This window comes from Lactuca virosa, chromosome 5 (assembly GCF_052849685.1).
Source record: "Lactuca virosa cultivar CGN04683 chromosome 5, Lactuca_virosa_CGN04683_v6, whole genome shotgun sequence".
NCBI lineage: Eukaryota > Viridiplantae > Streptophyta > Magnoliopsida > Asterales > Asteraceae > Lactuca > Lactuca virosa.
This window is the reverse complement of record NC_136430.1, coordinates 362,454,503-362,475,090: the sequence shown is the minus strand read 5'-3', so window position 1 is coordinate 362,475,090 and position 20,588 is coordinate 362,454,503.

Sequence of the window (20,588 nt, the reverse complement as noted above, 5' to 3'; positions counted from 1 at the left end):
GAGGAAGGGGGTGGATTTCCGGTGGGTCCCCGAGCAGCAGAGGGCGTTTGAGACCCTCAGACAGCGATTATGCGAGGCTCCAGTCTTGACCCTCCCCGAGGGAGTGGAGGATTTTGTGGTTTTCTGTGATGCATCCATCACAGGACTGTTGGATAAGGTGTCTAAGTCCATAACTATTTCTGGTATGTACTTGACCCGACCCGGCATGGTCCATTTGGGTTGCATGGCATCACGCATTTGGATAGACTTAATGAGGGAAATAACACTTGTGGTTTATTAATATCTTATAAGTTCTAATATATATTAATAGTATTATTTAATTAGTATTGATCAAGAATTAATTTGGAATTAATTAAGTGATCAAAAGATGACTAGTTAAATATATGGGTTGATTATGTAAATCATCCATAACTTGTATAGTGGGCTAAAAGGCTCCATGGATTATCAAGTTGGGTTAAACCCATTGGATGCTCCATGGAGGCTCCATGGGAGTTACAAACCCATGGGTCATGGAAATGAAGAGCCATGTCACATTAGGGTTTACATGGTGTAACCCTAATGCAACACACTATATAAAGACTATGTTACTCACCAAAATCGGCTACACACAAGAACAAGTGAGGGCAAGCCAATTTTACAAGTGTTTTATATTCTCTAAAGTCATTCCAAAGCATTTGGTGTTGTATGAAGCATTTGAGGCATCACACTTGGGGTGCTAGGCTTTCAAGGTTTTCAAGGAATCATAACAACTACAAGGTATGTAATTCTAGCCATCTTTTATGATTAAAGTTCCCCATGTATGCTAGATAGATTTATGAACCTTGGAAAAAGTATTTTGCATGTATTTTAGACAAACATAGATCCAAGGTTTTCTAGGGTTGCATGTACACTTAGGAGTGTTAGAATGCTCAAAACCCATCAAGGACTGGGATCGGTCCTTATGCAGAGGGGACAGGTTATAGCATATGCATCACGACAGTTGAAGCCGCATGAGACGAGATACCCTACTCATGATCTGGAGATGGGAGCGGTGGTATTCGCTCTCAAGATTTGGAGAAATTATCTCTATGGGGTCCGATATACCATATACACGGACCACAAGAGCCTGAGACACATCATGGACCAGCCGAACCTGAACATGAGACAACGTAGGTGGCTTGACGTGGTCAAGGATTATGACTGCGAGATCCTTTACCATCCTGGTAAAGCGAACATGGTTGCGGGCACTCTGAGCCGCAATTCGGCTGGATCTTCTACTCCAGCGACACGCATGAGGATATCAGTGGATTCTCCATTGGTGAGTTTGACCAGGGAAGCTCATGTTGAGGGTATGCGACAGGAGAATTGGAAGCTTGAGAGGATTAGGGGTGAGAACACTCGGTTTGTGCGGGATAACCGGGGGTTATTGACCTGTTGCGGTCGGGTCCGGGTTTCGATGTATGGTGGGGTCAGACAGATTGTTCTGGAGGAGGCTCATAAGTCTCGCTTCTCTATTCACCCGGTGGCCACCAAGATGTATCGGCATTTGCGATTGAGTTACTGGTGGCCATGCATGAAGCGAGAAATCTCTTGGTACGTGGAGAGGTGCCTGACCTGCAGGATGGTCAAGGCTGAGCACCAGAGGCTGCATGACAAGCTGCAGCCTCTGGAGGTTCCCATGTGGAAATGGGAACAGGTCACGATGGATTTTATCACCAAGCTGCCGAGAACGGCGAAGGGTCTCGACGCTATATGGGTCATCGTGGATCGATTGACCAATAGTGCCCACTTTCTGGCCATTCGGGAGAGTTCATTGGCCGAGAAGTTGGCAGAGGTGTATATTCGCGAGATCGTTGCTCACCATGGGGTGCCGGTCTCTATCGTTCCAGACCGTGATGTTCGGTTCACCTCCCTTTTCTGGCAGAAGTTCCACGAGGAACTGGGCATGCGGCTGCATTTCAGTACAACCTACCATCCGCAGACAGATGGCCAGAGTGAACGGACTATACAGAATCTTGAGGATATGCTGAGAGTCTGCGTTATCGACTTCGGTGGGAGTTGGGACTCCTACCTACTGCTTGCAGAGTTCTCCTACAACAACAACTTTCATTCCAACATTGGCGCTCCGCCTTATGAGCTGTTGTATGGATAGAGATTCTGCACCCCAGTCTGTTGGGGCGAGGTTGGTTACAGGGTGATGGGCCGGACCGAGGTAGTCCTGCAGACTACCGAGAGGATTTAGCAGATCAGACAGCGGTTGCAGACCGCACAGAGTCGGCAGAAGAGTTACATCGACAGACGCTGATCTGAGTTGGAGTTTCAGGTCGGTGACATGGTACTCCTGAAGGTCTCACCCTGGAAGGGTGTGATTCACTTCAGTAAGAGGGGAAAGTTGGGTCTCCGATACATCGGGACATTCAGAATCACTGCCAGGGTTGGCAAGGTGGCGCATAGATTAGATATACCAGAGGAGCTTAGTCAGACCCATATCACTTTCCATGTGTCACAGTTGCAGAAGTGCATATTAGATGAGGAGGCAGTGGTGTCATTGGATGACATACAGGTCGACGAGCGCCTGAATTATGTAAAGAGGCCAGTGGCCGTTCTGGAAAGGAAACTGAAGGTTCTACGGAACAAGGAAGTACCTTTGGTAAAGGTACAATGGGAGCATCGGAGGGGGTCCGAGTGGACTTGGGAGCCGGATGCCGAGATGCAGGAGCATTACCCCGAGTTATTTACCGCAGCAGACTTTGAGGACGAAGTCTAGTTCAAGTGGGGGAGAATTTTAACACCCTGACTCCCAGGTATAAACTTTACAGTTTTATATTCATTTTGGCAGGCCTACTCGACGAGTTGGATGCCCCAACTTGTCGAGTAGGAAAAGGGTTTGTCTGCGGGATTTAAGTGACCAACTCGACGAGTTGGAGGACCCGACTCGACGAGTTGGAGCTGGAATGAGAAATCCTATTTTCCAGGGTTTTGAACCCTATTTAAAGGACCTTAAGTCCCTTCCTCCATCCCCTTATCACCCCTTGACGTCCAGAAGAAACCCTAATCAGTTCTTGAGTTATTGTGAGATTAAAGAGTGATTTTGGTGCATTTTGTGAATGAGGTTTGAAGGCTAAGGAACTTGGAGCAAAAAGAAGCTTGTGGATCTGAATCTACTGCACCTTGGCATCATTTTGAAGGTAACAAGTTTTTACCTTGATTTCCCTCCAACTAAATCTCTCCATGCTTAAGTTTAGGGCCATTTTAGCATATATGTGAACCATTTCGGGTATTGGTCATGATCTGAAGTTGCAACTTCAGATCTGAACTCATCTTGGTCCCTATAGTCATAAAGTTATTAGCTTTATCAAGCAATGGCTTTCCCTTTGGGGTTAAACCTCATTCTAGACTTGGTTTTGGTGTTCTAAGCCTTTAGGGCCTTGCATGCACGTAAAGATTGCAACTTTACGTGGTAACCATGCATTAGGAAGCTAGATCTGCATATGGAGCTTTGGGGTGGCTTAAAATCGTCTAAATAAGTAATGGACTGAAGGGACTTGACGAGTTGCATGGTCAACTCGACGAGTCAGTTAAAGATTGCCTATATTAGTTCTGCATGAACTCGGCGAGTCAGTAAGAAGACTCGACGATTCAGTTAGGGTTTTCCCAACATTTGGACACGCATGGATCGACGAGTTGTCTGGAAACTCGGCGAGTCAACCAGGGTTTTGGGGATTTTGTGAGTTCTGAAGGAACTCGACGAGTCAGGAAGCTGTACTCGATGAGTCGGGTCAATATGGACTGTTGACCTTGACCGTTGACTTTGACTTTGACCAAGGGTTGACCAGTTTAACTTCTGGGGGTATTTTGGTAATTTAGGAATTTATGGAAGTGGGTCATTAGTGACTGTAGGTGTTTGAGTAGGAGCTGTACCTGGAGGAATTTGACATTGTCATCCCGAGCTACTTCTGAGGTGAGTTCTCCTCACTATACCAACAGGGTCTAAGGTACCAATGTCGGCCCTTATCGGATTTGTATTCGGGTTTTTTGTATGATATGCTTATTGATTTACATCCTGGTAGTTAGGATGGTGATATGCTTAATGACGTGGTAGGTCGGTATCCTGGTCTATAGGATGGTTGCTATGTTAGTGATCGGTTAGATCTATATCCTGGTTATAGGATGGTTGCCATGTTATTGATCTGTTAGATCAGTATGATTATTTGTACATGCTAGCTAGCGTATGATATTTATGTGCACATGTTTGTTGGTTTGGGGGATTGGGTTAAGGCAGGTCCTGCTTTGTACTGTAGGCCAAGATACCTAGGGCGGACCGGATAGACTGCAAACCCGGGAGGGCATATAGTCAGGTCGAAGGCCCGACGAGCGGTCCGGATAGGCTGAAGGCCCTGAGAGGCGGTCCAAACGTGTCGATGGCTTAAAGAGCGGTCCAGATAGACTGATGGCCCTGCGAGGTGGACCAGTCAGGCTGATGGCTCATTATGCATGTTGTGTTTGATTATATGATATGATTATGATTGTATGGCGTTGGTATTTTGGGGGTAACTCACTAAGCCTTCGAGCTTACATTTATCGATTATTGTTTCAGGTAATTCTGAGGATCGTGGGAAGGCGAAGGCGTGATCGTACAACTCCTCATATTTTATGTTTTATGATTTGATTTTGGGATACTCTTACATTATACTATTTTGAAAACAAGTTTTGTAATAATCAATGGTTTTGAAATGTTTTAAAAAGTTTAAATTTGGCATGAGTTTTATGGATGTTACATATGTAATTAAGGATATACATAAGAGAAGCAATGTATTCATTTGTGAATAGCAGTCAATTCATGTGTGAATGAATGTATTTATTTACGATTGGATGTATTCATTTATTCATTTGTGAATAGCAGGGTACTCATTTGTTAATAGCAGTGCTATTCATTTGTGAATAGTAGTATAATCATGTGTTAATGAGTGTATTTATTTATGATTAGAGATATTCTTTTTATGAAGAAATGATAATTTTTACACTTTTTTTATTTTTAGTTGATTAAAAAAAGGAATTGGATTGCTTGTAAATTGACGTGTATTTATTGGTGATTGGAGTAGTATCAGGTTTTTTGAAAGAAAAAAATCATTTGTGAATACAAATGTATTGATTGGGACTGGATTTCTATTCATTTTTTAAAAAAGAAAACATGACATAGGTGAAAATTTTTGATTTTTTTAAGAAAAAAATTAACTTTTTACAGTTTTAAAATAAGTTTTGGTAAAAATATTTTTTATATTCCATTAATAAGAAAAATAATAAAATCGAATATTTTTTTGGTAACTGATCCTAAATTTAAGGGAATTTGATTGAATTTTATTTTATTTTCATTTAATTAAAATATACAATTACTAATATGACCTTATATATTGATTGATCCAAAATTGTTCTCGCATTCTCAACCTTTTAGGTGTTCTCATTTGATCATTCCTATATATATATATATATATATATATATATATATATATATATATATATATATATATATATATATATATATATATATATATATAGGCTTAGGTTATTCTATTCAAAGTAATTATTGTGTTATTGTATGCATAAATGTGGGCCAATCAAATTTACTTATTTTAAGAAAGTGATTAATATATATTATTGAATTAAATATAATTGAAAATATCATCTTAATTAATTACAAGGGTAATTTAGTCAATTAATATAGATTTAATAAAGGAAAATTGCATTTTTTTAAGGGATTATAGATTCTATTAATTTTAAAAATCCGATTTTACAAATTATAATTCTTTTAATTCGGACATTCTGACAGAATATGTTTATGAGTATATTTAAAAATAAAAATATTCTTGAACCATAAATAATAAAAATATTCTTGAACCTATTTGTTAATCATGAATTTAAAAACTTCTTGTAGAATAACAAATTCTTTAACAATCAATTGAAGAATAAAAACAAAAAATACATTATTTCTTATAGAATACGGGTAACAATTGTTAAGAATTACATTTATTGTTAAAGAATAAAACTAAAAAACAATCAAAACGGGAAATAAAACATTAAAATCTAACAACGACTAATACATTCTAAAAGAATAATGTGGTCTGTTTCAATTTTGTGGTCTGTTCTTCAAGCATCAACTTCTGTGATTCCAATAGAATTGGAATTCGTCATTCCATTCCAACAGAATTGGAATTCGTGATTCCATTCCAATAGAATTGGAATCTCACCAATATCATCCATTGAATCATCTATATAAACATACTTGATACATTTTCAGAATTCAACCTTGTTAAGATCATGCACTGTCCACATAAATGAAGTGTTAAATCAGGAAAAAAAAATCGAATGAAAAGCAAATTAATCATTTCATGTCAAAAGAATCAGAAAAAAGACAAGTTATGGAGATGATCAAACCTTTGCAACAAGAACTTACGCTCCTTGAATTGACTCCTAGCTTTTACCATAATTTCCATTCGGCTTCTTGAATGCCTTTCAATTTGAGCTTCCACCCATATCAAAGGCTTCACCTGAGTGCTAAGTCGATATGTCATCACGTCAAATGCTCCATCAGGAGGCACAAATTATATTGTTCTGGTGGAACTTAATGTCATCCAAGTCAATGAAAATGAAAAACTATCTATATATATAATATATGTGATATAAGATTTAAAAGAAAATGAAAAATTACTGGTGGAACTTAATGTCATCCAAGTCAATGGCTTTTCCCTTTGTAGTTCGTCCTTGTGCCTCCAATATTACTCTATCATTCAGGCCAATCTTACACTCAGGCATACCAATGTAACAAGAATGAAATAAAGAACCCTAATTTGAAACTCACCTGGAAAATTAAACAAAAAAACAACAAATGAAAAACTGAAATCAAGAACCCTAATTTGAACAAAGAAGATGGAGATGGTCGATGAAGTGATTAGTAGTGTTCACAAGGGATATATGGAACCTATAATTGGAGCAATACCAGAAAAAAAACTCTTTCAATCTCTTCTTTTTCGCTCCTGTAAGTTTAAAAAACTTAGAACTTGAGTCCACTATGTGTGAGAGAGGGTGAGAACATGTCCCAGAGTAACAAATTGGTTGAAAACAAGCCTATATAGACAATTTCATAAATCCTTACCAAGACAAAGTTAACCAAATTGAATCAACAAAACTGGAATTTTGAAAGTCTGCCATGTTTGAGGGTCACGCATGTCGCTCATCCTTCTGCAGTTGTGCAGGTTCATCGTTCAATCCTAGAAAAAGAATCCAATGGCGATTAAATTGAGTTTTGAAGGTTTTACGAGTCTGAGACACAAAGAAGAAGGTGGAAGGAAAGAGAATTTAGAGGGAAGATGAAAAGAGAACGGCGATCTAGTCGAATTGAATCAGTGGTGGTTTGGGAAAGGTAAAAATAGGAAGCGGTGTGAAAATGTCTTGGGAATACAAAGCTTCTCCAAAACATCTATTGAAAGTCGGTAAAAGGGGATGTGTTGTTGGCTTTCTCCAATCTCGCCATCTGGTTGGGACAAAAGGGCGGTGGATACGGTGGTCGGAGGAGCAAGAGGGTAGGGTGGCGGCCGGTGGTGGGAGGCATAAGGATGGAGGTGACGGCTGGAGATGGTTTGATTAGGGTTACGGTGGTTTTAAAAAGCCTAGTAGCTGAAGTCAATGGTTACCATAATTATAGGATATTATTTGTGGAAACTAATTATCAAATTACCTATTTACCCTTATTTATTTATTTAATTATTTATTTTTATTTTAAATTTTGATTGGCCCACATTTATGCATACAATAACACAATACTTACTTAAAGCACCTGAACCTATCTCTTTCTCTCTCTCTCTCTCTCTCTATATATATATATATATATATATATATATATATATATATATATATATATATATATATAACTTCTTGATGAACATAGATGAACAAAACTGAACAAATTAACTTTGTAAATGATGAATAAGAAAAATCATTGGTTTTTTGTTTGTTGGAAAATTAAAAGGTATGAACAAACATTGGGATAATCTTATAAAAATCTAACATATTTTCATCAAAGTTTTAAAAAAACCACTATATTATTTTTTTTGTACGTTAAAACCCTTATATTTTTTAAAATGTATCATTTAAGGCATCGAGCTCGGTAAATCCTAGATAGCCAAAAATGTTAGGTAATCGATTCTTAACGTTTCTATTATTACAATTCATTAGATTAAAAAAATTTAAAAATCAGAGGGCTTAAATGCACTAAAAAAATAATATAATGTTTTTTTAATCATTTCATTAAAATAAATTAGGTTTTTCTGAAGTCAAAAAACCTTAAATAATAATTTTAAAAAATATAAAGGTATTAGTATACTAAAAAAATAATATAATTGTTTTTTTAAGTATTCCATAAAAATATAACTGTTTTTTTAAGTATTCCATAAAAATAATATAATTGTTTTTTTAAGTATTCCATAAAAATAGGTTGGTTTTTTCCAAGATTTTCCCACAAACATTTTTTCCTATTCATTTGGCTGGTTTACAGCCTTACCTGCATAAAAGAACATCTGATCCGGTTCACTCGGTCCATATTTTGACACAGTTTTCGATCGGATACTAGATTTTTTGGCTAAACCTTGCACACCGGCCACCTCTACATTCCAACAGACAACAGGCAGAAGAAAACTTGACTGTTTGGCCCACGAGAAGCCCAAGTTATGGATCTCAATCTCAAACTCACAGCTCATTTGACGGTCAAAGCATATTGGGTTGAATACTTAGAATTATTGTAGTTATAACATATCAAGTAATAAGTAAGAAAAAAAAACTATTATATTATAATAATAACTTAATAGCTGGATAAAATGTTTTTACTTTCAACACATTTTGCTTTTTAGCTAGAAACGTAATCAAAACCGGCAAGTTTATAAGTAAATAGATTAAAATTGAACACTTTTCAACAAAAACATGTGATTTCTATTAACATCCTAGGTTTTATAGTTGAAATTTATGTAGAAAAACCCAGATCATTCATCGTTTTATTAAGAGAAGAGGCTTCTAAGTTCGAGTACAATGAACGGTGCATTTGAACTCTTCATATTTACTTGGCCATGTTATTAAATATAATTAGAGAAAATTAGCCATATTTTAAAAGTTATTAACAAAAAATAACCACAAAACGGAAAATGACTCGAATAGCCACAATTTTTGCAAATGGTCATATGTTAAAATCTCGTTCATTTTGCAAGATTTTTTTTGCCAGAACGATGTCCTTCTTGGGGCGTTGACTGCTAAAAAGTCTCTGTTAGTGCAAAAAATCTACCTAGATTTTTGCAGTTGTGGTTGATGAAAATAAAATCTAGTTTAACTTTGAATATTTATAACTCTTTCATACAAAGTCCGTTTATGGTGGATGTTTTTTCATTGTGTTCTATTTAGCAAGGGTTGTCCATGGAAATATCACACTCCAAATTTAAAAAACAGGAATGTATAATTTTTTAGGTTCAAAGTAGGCTCCTCGATGAATAATATAAAAAAATATATCAAACTTTGAACATTCATAACTCTTGCATACGAAGTCCTTTTAAGGAGATTTTTTTCATTATGTTTTATGTAACAAGGGTTATCAATGGATGTATCACACTCCAAATTTGGAAGTTATGAAGTCGTGCTTTGTAAGCTCCCAGGTAGGATGGTTGTGATGTTTTTAAAATTTTCAAATAACTAATTGATTAACGAAGATCTTCCCCATTCGGTTAGTTATTTATCCATATCTATGTTTTTAATGACCAACTAGAAAAGGACACGCGGCTCCGCCGCTTTTGGACTATGTCATAGAAGTTAAATATCGGTAAACTTTAAAAGATGTGTTGAAAGTGTAAATCGCCACAAATAATGGAGAAAACCGACAGCCCCTAAAATTAGATGTCAAAAGTGTACAACCAAAAGAAAGAACAATGATAGAAAAAAAAACGAAAAATGTTGTGGCTATAATGTGAAAGTTGCTAAAGTTGGAAAAATATGGTGGCAAAAGTCTAAAGGAGATTTTTTGTGTTTTTTATATCAAAATCTAAAAGTTTTGACTGCAATGTTGAAAAGTGTCCAAGTCACTAAAAATTTGTGGCAAAAACATCAAAATATAAAAGATTTGATTGCAATGACGAAAAGTGTCAAAGTCATTAATGATTTGTGGCAAAAATCTAAAGGCACAAAAACTTAATCAAAACTTAAAAATGTAAAAGTTTTTTCACTTAATGTTTAATTTTTTTGTGCTATTTAACATATTAATATAAATGTCTAAAAATTTACATCATAAATCAAATTTTCATATTATTTTTAAAATAGTCTTTTTCGTTTTTTTTTAAATGCAGATTTTTTAATTTTTTATAGAAAACATGAATTTAAAAAAAAATTGAAAAAATATTTTTTTTAAATAACTGCAATTTTTTTTAAAAAAAAAAACTGCATTTTTTTTAAAAAAAAAACTGCAATTTTTTTTAAAGAAAACTGCATTTTTAAATAAAAAAACTGTAATTTTTTCAAAAAAACTGTAAGTTTTTTTAAAGAAAGTTACATTTTTTCAGAAAAAAATGTATTTAACAAAAAAACTGCAATTTTTTTTAAAAAAACTGCATTTTTTTTTTAAAGTAAATTTTTAGGTGCATATGTGCATATTTTTTCAAATGCACATATGTACATTTCTTATACTATAATATTCGTAAGTAATCATAACAAATCTCATATTTATTTTAGTCTATAAATATAATAGTACAAGTATTTTATTCGATACAAAATAAAATATAAAAAATAAAAAAATTCTACAAATTTCAAAGCGTTTTCATGTCTTCGTGTCAATATTTCCATATTTTCTTCAATTTATCATTTTCTACCTCTTCAATATTCACCACAATTTCTTCCAAACCTACAAGAAAATTAAAAAGAAATTGATTGATGCAAAAACATTCACAAAAATACATATGTGATTTACATGTGAATCACATGTAATTCATATCTGTCACAACTAGCATTTTTGCTAGGAAAATCTACTCTCATGTAAACATCATCTATTTTAAAACTTGTACTCTAAATGAATATCATGCTCTATGCTCACTCAATATATTTCTTATAATCAATAAGGTGTTGAAAGCCCTAGAAATCCCGGTTCCAGCCTGATACGAGCTCGGGTTCTCTTATTGGGCCTAATGGACCAATAAACCTTCAACTTGACTATCTTTGGTCTAGAAACCCTAATTGGGCTCTAATTAGACCCACACTTGTAAAACTTTAGCATATTGGGCCATGAGGGCCTAGGATGATCCTTCCTATTTCTAATGGGCCGTAAAGGCTTCATTGGGCCGAGACCCTTAATAATGGCCCAATGGGCCGAAAAATATTATTAAACTTTATGAATTCGAACAAGGCCAAGAATGGGCCCAAATATCTCTCCATCTTCATTTTCTTTAGCCTACATGCTTGGCCCATAAATTTGACAAAAAAAAAGGGAAAAATGAGGAATATTGTGCTTGTGACACCTCATGTTTGCATGGTGGTTTTTCCATGCAAACATCACCTCAATTCTCTCTCTTTCCCTCTTCTTCTACCATAGGCCGAAACCCCCACCACACACCTCCATTTTTCCTTTCAAACACCTCCAAAAACCTCTCAAGAACTCATCCTCCTCCCTCTAAATTTTCGAGTTTGGTGTGTAGTTTCAAGAGGATCTTCATCTAGATCATCATCTTTGGTAAGTACTTACTTAGATCTATGATTTAACTTCTTGATCTCTTCAAAAATCTCCTCTTACACCCATATTTTTATGGATCATGTTCTTAGAACCATCTAAGTTCAAGATCTACTCAAGAAAGGTTGTTAGGATGAAAAATCTTCTTCCACTTCTTCATCAAAAACCGATCCATCACCCCAAGGTGAGTTCATACCCCCTATTTTCGATTTTTACTTGGTTTTGGGGGATAATACAAGTTGCTTTATATAGATCTATGTGTATATGCATGAATATGTGTGTTTTTCATAACTTATTTGTTGATTATGTGCTATTTACTTCATAAATCTAAAAATATGTTAAGAATATTAAGTTTATCACTTGGATCTATATGAAAACCTTAATAAAAGTATGTGTTATCACATATAATACATGTAAACTAGTAGATCTGGGATTTATACACTTAAAATAGCAAAAAATGAGTGTTGTGTTCAAAGATCTATAAACTAAACTCAAAATTCAGCCCTTGACAGAAAAGTTTTGGTCCAATCTCGAACTGTTTTGACCACCTAAATGATAATATTTTTCAAAACTGTTTTACATGCAAAAAGTTCAGGTTTATACCTTTAAAATGACTACTCTCACGTTTTCATACGATATTTCTACAATTTTTGGTGTATTTTACAAAACTGCCTATCATATTTGAAATAATTTCGGACCAGCCTGTGAAGGTGAGCAATTTCACACTTGTTAGAGGCCATTAAAAATTATGAGAAAAATTGTGAACAAAGTAGACAAAATTTCCAAACTTTCAGAATTTACGGATCCAAATTTGGACTTACGATGATTTTTCTACAAATTTTCCAACAACTAGGTCAGAAAAGCCAAAAACCAGAAAAATGTGTGTTTTCACAAATATCGAGCCAAAAATGATATTTTTGACAAAAATGGGTTTAAAATGTTATTTTTACCACAAACTAGTCATAAACACAAGTTTTGAACAAAATGGGGACTAAAGTGTTATTTTTACAAAAATTGGGCCTTAGTTGTAAATTTTTGGCTTATTGGGCAAGAACGTCATTTTTACAAAAAAAATGGGCCTTTTATGCTATTTTAGTGAATACTTGAACCAAAACCAACAATAAACTAACAAACGAATTAATTTTTGATCACTTCTAGGTTATTGGGCCTTAGTGGCCCATTTATATGTTTGATAGGTTTTGTATACTATTTGCATGCTATTTGGGCCTATAAATACCTTACATGTGAAATAGGCCTTAGTTGTCCTTTTACATATATTTTGGGCCCATGTTATATAATCTCATTCATATTAGGTTTTGAAATGACTCACATGTTTAGCGATGCCCTAGTGGCTCACTTACATGGTTCGTTGGGCCTGGATTGATTTTTATACGTTTATCTTTGCGTAAATTCGATTAAGGATCTAGTGAGTTTTGTCGGTTGACACCTATTAAGTGTTCGATCGTAGCCTGTAGTTATAATCAGAGTCTCTTGGAGGGAGAGCGGGGTTTTGTGTATAGATCTATACGGGGATGACACCCCACACCTGAGCTGTTCGCTACAGTTAGACTACATCAGTCTAGGGTGACTATAACTTTATTCTATTTTTCAGTCGGCGTTCACAAACGCCAAGACAAGTGAAATTGTCATTATTTAGTATGGTTATAACGGCTCGCTTAGAGTAATTAACATTATGAAGTTTGCGGAAGACTATTTTCTTTTATGTTAGATTACTAGGAAACTTATTCACACTGGTACCCCACCTCGGTGTTGGTACGACAACATTATCTATTTTCTTTTATGATTGGATTACTCGGTAACTTACTCACACTGGTACCCCACCTCGGTGTTGGTACGACAACATTAACTATTCTTCTTTTACGGGCAACATCGGGTTGTCCGGGGACATTCTATATACAATCTCTTCAATCACTTTTGACATTCTATTAAACAATAACACACACGCATTAATACAAGATCAGACATAAACATACCAAACTATTTTAAGAAAATACAGGATTTTCTTGTGATTACAAAGTTATACAAATCATTTTCTCAAAAATACTTATGAACTCACCAACATTATATACGTTGACGTTTTCAAAATAACTTGTATTCTCAGGGACTCGTTAAGCAGAAGAATCAACAAGAATAGGGGATTTTGTTTTGTGTACTGTTAAACATCATACATTGAATGTTTTGGTCATGTTATTTAAAAGATTGTACCTGATGTAAACAATGGCAGTTGTATTATATTATGCATGGTAATGATGATGTTATGTTTCATTTATATTCATTGTAATGATATTTCAAGATGAAGTCACGCACAAGCCCCCGGACGTTTCCGCCGCCTGGTTCGGGGGTGTGACAATATCTGATTTACATGTGTATCACATGTAATTCATATGTGAATTACATGTGAATCACATGTAATTCATATATTATTTACATGTGAATCACATGTAATTCATATGTGATTTACATGTGAATCACATGAGAATCACATGTAATTCATATGTAAATTACAATTCATATGTGAATTACATGTGAATCACATGTAATTCATATGTGAATTACATGTGATTTACATGTGAATCACGTGCAATTCATATGTGATTTACATGTGAATCACATGTAATTCATATGTGAATTACATGTGATTTACGTGTGAATCATATGTAATTCATATGCGATTTACATGTGAATCACATGTAATTCATATATGAATTACATGTGATTTACATGTGAATCAAATGTGATTCATATGTGAATTACATGTGAATCACATGTGATTTACATGTGAATCACATGTAATTCATATGTGATTTACATGTGAATCACATGTAATTATAACGTTAAACTTTTTATAAATTTAGCTAAGTAAAAAAGAAGCAACCATAGTTGTCCAGATTATAAGTGTTGAACTCATTATACAATGTTCTCTTCCAATCTCTCTCATACGGCTTAACATGAAGACAATCTTGTTATTGTGTGGACAAGATGAGGACAAATTTATAAAAAGTTAGGGACTTAATGGGAATTGGGAAAGACTCATTCGCCTCAAGTTTCATATTAAGTTATTCTTTATGCATTAAGTCAAACCAACCTGTAAGAACTCGACGATTACGGATTCCAGTTCAAACAGATATCCATTCATCATTTGTGTCAACAATGTTAGAAAGATCATCATTAGAAACTTCAAGAATGGTACAGCAGTACCACATCCAACTAACTTGCAACCCTTTCCAACTACCCTGAAAAGAAAAGGAGAACATGGTGATTAGAGGCGAATTTCAGTTGCACAATCTAATATTGAATATGCATAAGCTTTTGATTGGGCATCAATAAACAAATAAACAAAACATGTATTGCTTTCTTCTAAAATGCACTTCAGTCTTAGGCATCAATAAACACATAGTAAGAAAAAAAACTGACCAAATTTATCAATTACCTCATCTGTGATAAAGCACCCACAAGCTGTGCAACTAGGTCTAGAAGGAGCCCCCTCAAATTAGCCAACAAAGGATATTCAACCTGACTTACAACCCTGTAATGAGAAAATTTATCAAATAAACACAACACCACATGACATAATTCCAATTATGCCACTTGAATTCAATGAGCACATCAACTAGATATCTTTAAGTTTCTGAAGATAACTTGCCCTTACCTGTCAGCATTGATCAACCAATCAAATACAAAATGTTCAAGCCCACTCCATAGTTTTTCTGCAATTACAATAAGCATGTCCTGTTTTAGAACAAAATGAACTCACTTACAAGGATTAAGGATAGACTAATGGTGGAACAGCCAAACCTTTTTCTGAAATTCAACACTGATTCTTTTATCATCTGCATTAGCTAACTGAGCAGCAAAGATGAAATCTACAAGTTCATTCACAGGAGCATCTTCACCTATTAAGAATCATGAGAAGAAAAACAAATTGGTAAAATATATTTTGTATGATTTAAAATAAATACAAATTACAATACCAAGTTTGTTCATTGCAAACTCGACTTCCTCAATAGTGAAGTTCATCATTAGTAAGGAAGCCTTTTTGTCATCAATGCCATTGCAGCATTCATCAAGATCCTGCATAGTAAGTATTTTTAGCAGATTGATAACAAACTCTGATGAAGATAAAAGTCTAAAACTAACAGATATAATGGACTTGTAGGTCATGTAAACAATAGTAATAATAATCCTAAAAACTATAAATACTATCTACAAGTGAAGGCCCCAATCTATACATCTGAATCCATGAAAATAAGGATGATGATCTTACTATGATCCCAATTATTTGCATTAACAAAGTCAATTTCACTAAAAATATAACAAATTCTCCATAAATATCTAAAGAAATGTTCCTACATACACCCCAAGCTGAACAATTTTAGATGAAACTGAAAAAAAAATACAAATAAAGGATTATAAGAGAGAATGCTAACCAAATTTCTTGACTGGCAAAGATGAAGCATAAAATGTCTAGCAAAATTGCAGAAAATAATAGAGCTGTATACGTTCTCCCGAGACACTCTCTTCCAACTAATCAACATCTATTTCATCAGTTAACATTGTATCAATGTCATAAGCGTTGACCTTCATTTGCAGATGAAAAATTCAAAATGAAATATCATAAAATCATTATTCATATCATGTTTTCCAACCCTTAAACATAGCAAAAGCAAACACATAAGCATCCTTGATTTATAGTTTTTACAAGGTTTGTAAACAGTTTGATAATCAGATTACTAATGGATAAGATACTTGAAAATGAAGAGAAAATTACGATCTTATTGAAAAATTGGAAACATTACCTTAGAATTTAGAATAGCAATGAGAACAGAACAAAGAGTTGCAACAGATGCTTTGTATCGGAGTCGAGCTTCATTGAGAGCTCCATTGATTTTATCGAAGATAATATCTGAAATCTCGATTCTATCGTATCTTCCAAATGTTTTTTTCCCTTCCATCGCCAACTCGTGTGTCGATTTCTAACTCGTGATGGTCGTATTGCTAGTCTCGTCTATTGATTTCGAATCTTAACACGAAATTGAAATTGTGGATCAGAAAACAATTGCAAACCTAATTTTTGCAATTGACTGAAACAGGAAGAGGTGAGGCGACGATAGGAGGAGAGAGATTTCTCATCGTCGTGTTCTCTTTCAATCTCTCATCGATGTTATCCTGATCGAAGGAATCATTGTCGCAAAGGCGTAAAGACGTGTGTATGTGTGTGTGTGTGTGTGTGTGTGTGTGGGAGAAAGAGAAGTAGGGGAGAGACGATGAAGAAGGCAATTAATCGATATGGTGACGATTACCGGAGGCGGCCATGGCTTTCAGATGGTGTCATTGGATTTCATCAAACGATCAGCGATGAAGTTGACGTGATGAAGGTGTAGGGAGAGGGATGGGATGAAGAGAGAGAGAGAGAGAGAGAGAGAGAGAGAGAGAGAGATGTAGGGAGAGAGTCGACGTGATTAATCTGATAATGGGGTATCAATTACAGTTTCCCTAAATGCCCCTGATTTATTTTAGTAAGATGCCCCCGTCCCTTTTTATTTTCAGGTATTTACAAAAATGCCACAAAGCATCCTAACTCTTTATTATTTTAATTTAACGGTCATTGTTTAGTTCTCGGGTTCTCGGGAAACTTTGAGTTCTCAAATGATCCTTGCTCTCTCTCTCTCTCTCTATATATATATATATATATATATATATATATATATATATATATATATATATATATATATATATATATATATATATACACTAGCCGTTTACCCGCGCCAAGCGACGGGTGAGAATAATTTTTTATGGAAATTAGTTTCTAGAAACAATTAGTGTTTTAACTTTTTACGCAGGTGGGAGGGTTGTTGCCGGTTGTTTAGGGTTACAAAAGAGAAATGTTAGAGTAGATATTACCTAGAAGGTGGAAACGTATTTGGTAGACGGTGGTCTCACCTTGAGTTGTTCCGGTTGTTTGACGGTAGCATTGAGAAAAGGTATATGTAATGTTTTTGATTAAAATTAAAAATATATTATTGTTCTGATTAATCCATCACCTTTTAAATTGTTCTATGCTTGTAAAAAAATTGTTTTTTAGAGTTAATAGAAATATCAAAAACTATGGTTTAAGAAGTAATTACATAAATTCTTTAATATGCTTATACAGTAATATTTTTTTCTAACCTATTGGTTTATCAAATCAATAATATGCTATTTAGTTATTGTGTTTGGTCATTTGATCTAGTTATATAATTTTCCATTTTTTATATTTCCATATCCATTTTATCATCCAGTTATATCATTTTCCATGTTTTATATTTTCATATGCTCATTTAATAGTGGTTCACCATGACGCTTCATTCTTTGGTTGTGCTTAAGTTAAATGTTATCATGCACATAGAAAATATATTATATATTAATATCAGTGAGTTTTTACAAACAATGTTTAACAATTAAATTATGCAACAAACAATTAAAGGCGTGGGTATCCCCTGCTCTTACTTTATCGCCCAAAAAAGTAATAAGAACAATGAAATTTGTAATCTGTAAACACTTCATATAATTTTGCATGTAATGAATATGCACAATTTGCATTGATTTGTAGCCTTCCTATATTAACATAAACAACATTATTTATTTATTTTCAAACTTCTCCTTAAAACATATTTTATTAAATATAATGAAAATGAGTAAGCTTTTTTAGAACAACAATTTTTTAAAACATGTAAAAACAAACCCCAAGGGCAAAATGGTCAAGACACATGCCAAATATATTGTAATCCATTATCTACCCACTGAAATATGTGAGGCTCATAAAACCAGAAAATCCAATAAAAGTATAGCATCAACAGCCAGAAAAAAGGTTCAGGAACTCATCAAACCAGAACCAAGGGCAAAATGGTCTGAACCCAAAATCGATACAATTAAAGCATACCAACTTTTTTTCCTCCTTTTTGAACATGAGATAGAAACCCAAAAAGTGTTGCATATACCTGTGAACAATTTCGAAGTCAAAGACAAGTTTCGAAACTATTTGCCATATTAAAAATTTGAAATACCCTTGGAAGTTGACACAAGCATTAACTCAAATGACTTGAACTGTTAAAGGTTTATAATCGAACTTGTTTTGAACAAACTGAAGAGAGATCCCTTACAACCTAACTTTTAGAAGCCATTTGGTTTGTAACATATAGTACACCTAATAAAGCCTCCAAATGTTAACTGTGTGATGCCATTAAGTGTCAACTTGGCACTAAACCACCAAACATCCTTGATTTAAGGTAACTTTTCAAGTCAAATGGGATGTAGTCGTTTAAAACACTAAAACAACATTTAACCTATAAACACTTTTTATTTTAACACTTGAAAACCATGTAATTATCATGTAGATGCTTTGTACATTGTACTCGTATAAATCAAAAGGAAGTTTTGTTAAAAAAATCAAGTGGATGTTGTGTATTCTGTACATGTAAAAGATAAAAGAAAAGGAGAAAATGGAGGTTAACATGAATATATTGAAGCTCAACTTCGAGCTGTAAAGAGAAGTACCTAGCAAAATAAATAAATTTAACCATATCAATATTGTTCAACAAGGAATTTTTTTTAAAGGATTGCTCGTAACATTTTAATTTTCAAAAAGAGATCAGAGAAAACATCAGAATCAAGTAAAAAACTCACAAACTGACCTGTGTTGAGAGAAAATGTAGATATGGTGAGAGTGGTGGCATAGATATAGGGTTTATTCTATTAAATGTTTGGTGAAGATGATGAAAAAGAGGTAACGTACACACCCTAAAAATGCCATCTTCCATTGAAATTTCAACCAACCACCAACCGAGCATTTCTTGATTCTCAGAGCATTTCTTTGTTAGCCAAAAGTTTGAAACCTCCACCCAAATTTTTCATTCGTATCAGCTTAACTCTGAACCAAAACAACAACCCAAAACATGATTATACATATACACACCTACATATATTTTTACATACTAACTGCATATCATTTACACACACACACATAGAAAGAAGAGATATAGAAAGAAAAAGATGCTAAACATGCTTCATCAAAATTTTCTTTGGATGATGGAACTTTCCTTTTGATGCTTGCATTCTGGAGAATAAGTATCAATTAGATATCCAAGTCAACTTATCAGAATTGCATATACCATGCTGCACTTCAACAGATCTAAATGCAAAAAAAAAAAAAAAAAAAAAAAAAAAAAAAAAAAAAATGCATCTTCACCATATCAAAACAGCCTTATTGCTATAAGAGTAAAGTTGGATCATAAAGGATGAAATAAAAACCTTGTTGAGATGGAAATGTCTTTGTATCTTCTCGATGGATCTAAACTAACTCATCACCCACTGATTGATATCCTTTTCTCAGCTAAATCTTTGACCTGTAGGAAAACCATACATTAATCACAAAATCACAAACCTATCCTTGATCTTCAAAATTGATGTATAATGAGCTAAAGGTTCAGATGGCCAGAATCTGAATGTGCTTTCCTGCTCTAACTCTGAGTTTTGTCAAAGAAATAATATAAGATGCAAAAAAAATACACAAAGAGAAGATGATAACAAACACATTTAAGAGTTTAATAACACATATCTAGAATATACATACAAAGATATGAAATATCTTACCAGAATAGGGGCGTTTGGTGGTCATGGTCAGGGAACAAAGGAGCTCTAGGAGTTTCTTGTTCAAGTTTCTTTAATCCAGGCATAAATATACGAAATCAGCCATAAAACCAATAAAATTAGATACTTATGTAAGAAAACATAAAAATATTAAAGATTAAACATCCAAGATGTGCGTTTCTTGTTCAGACTTCATCAATTCAGCCAAAATAGAAGT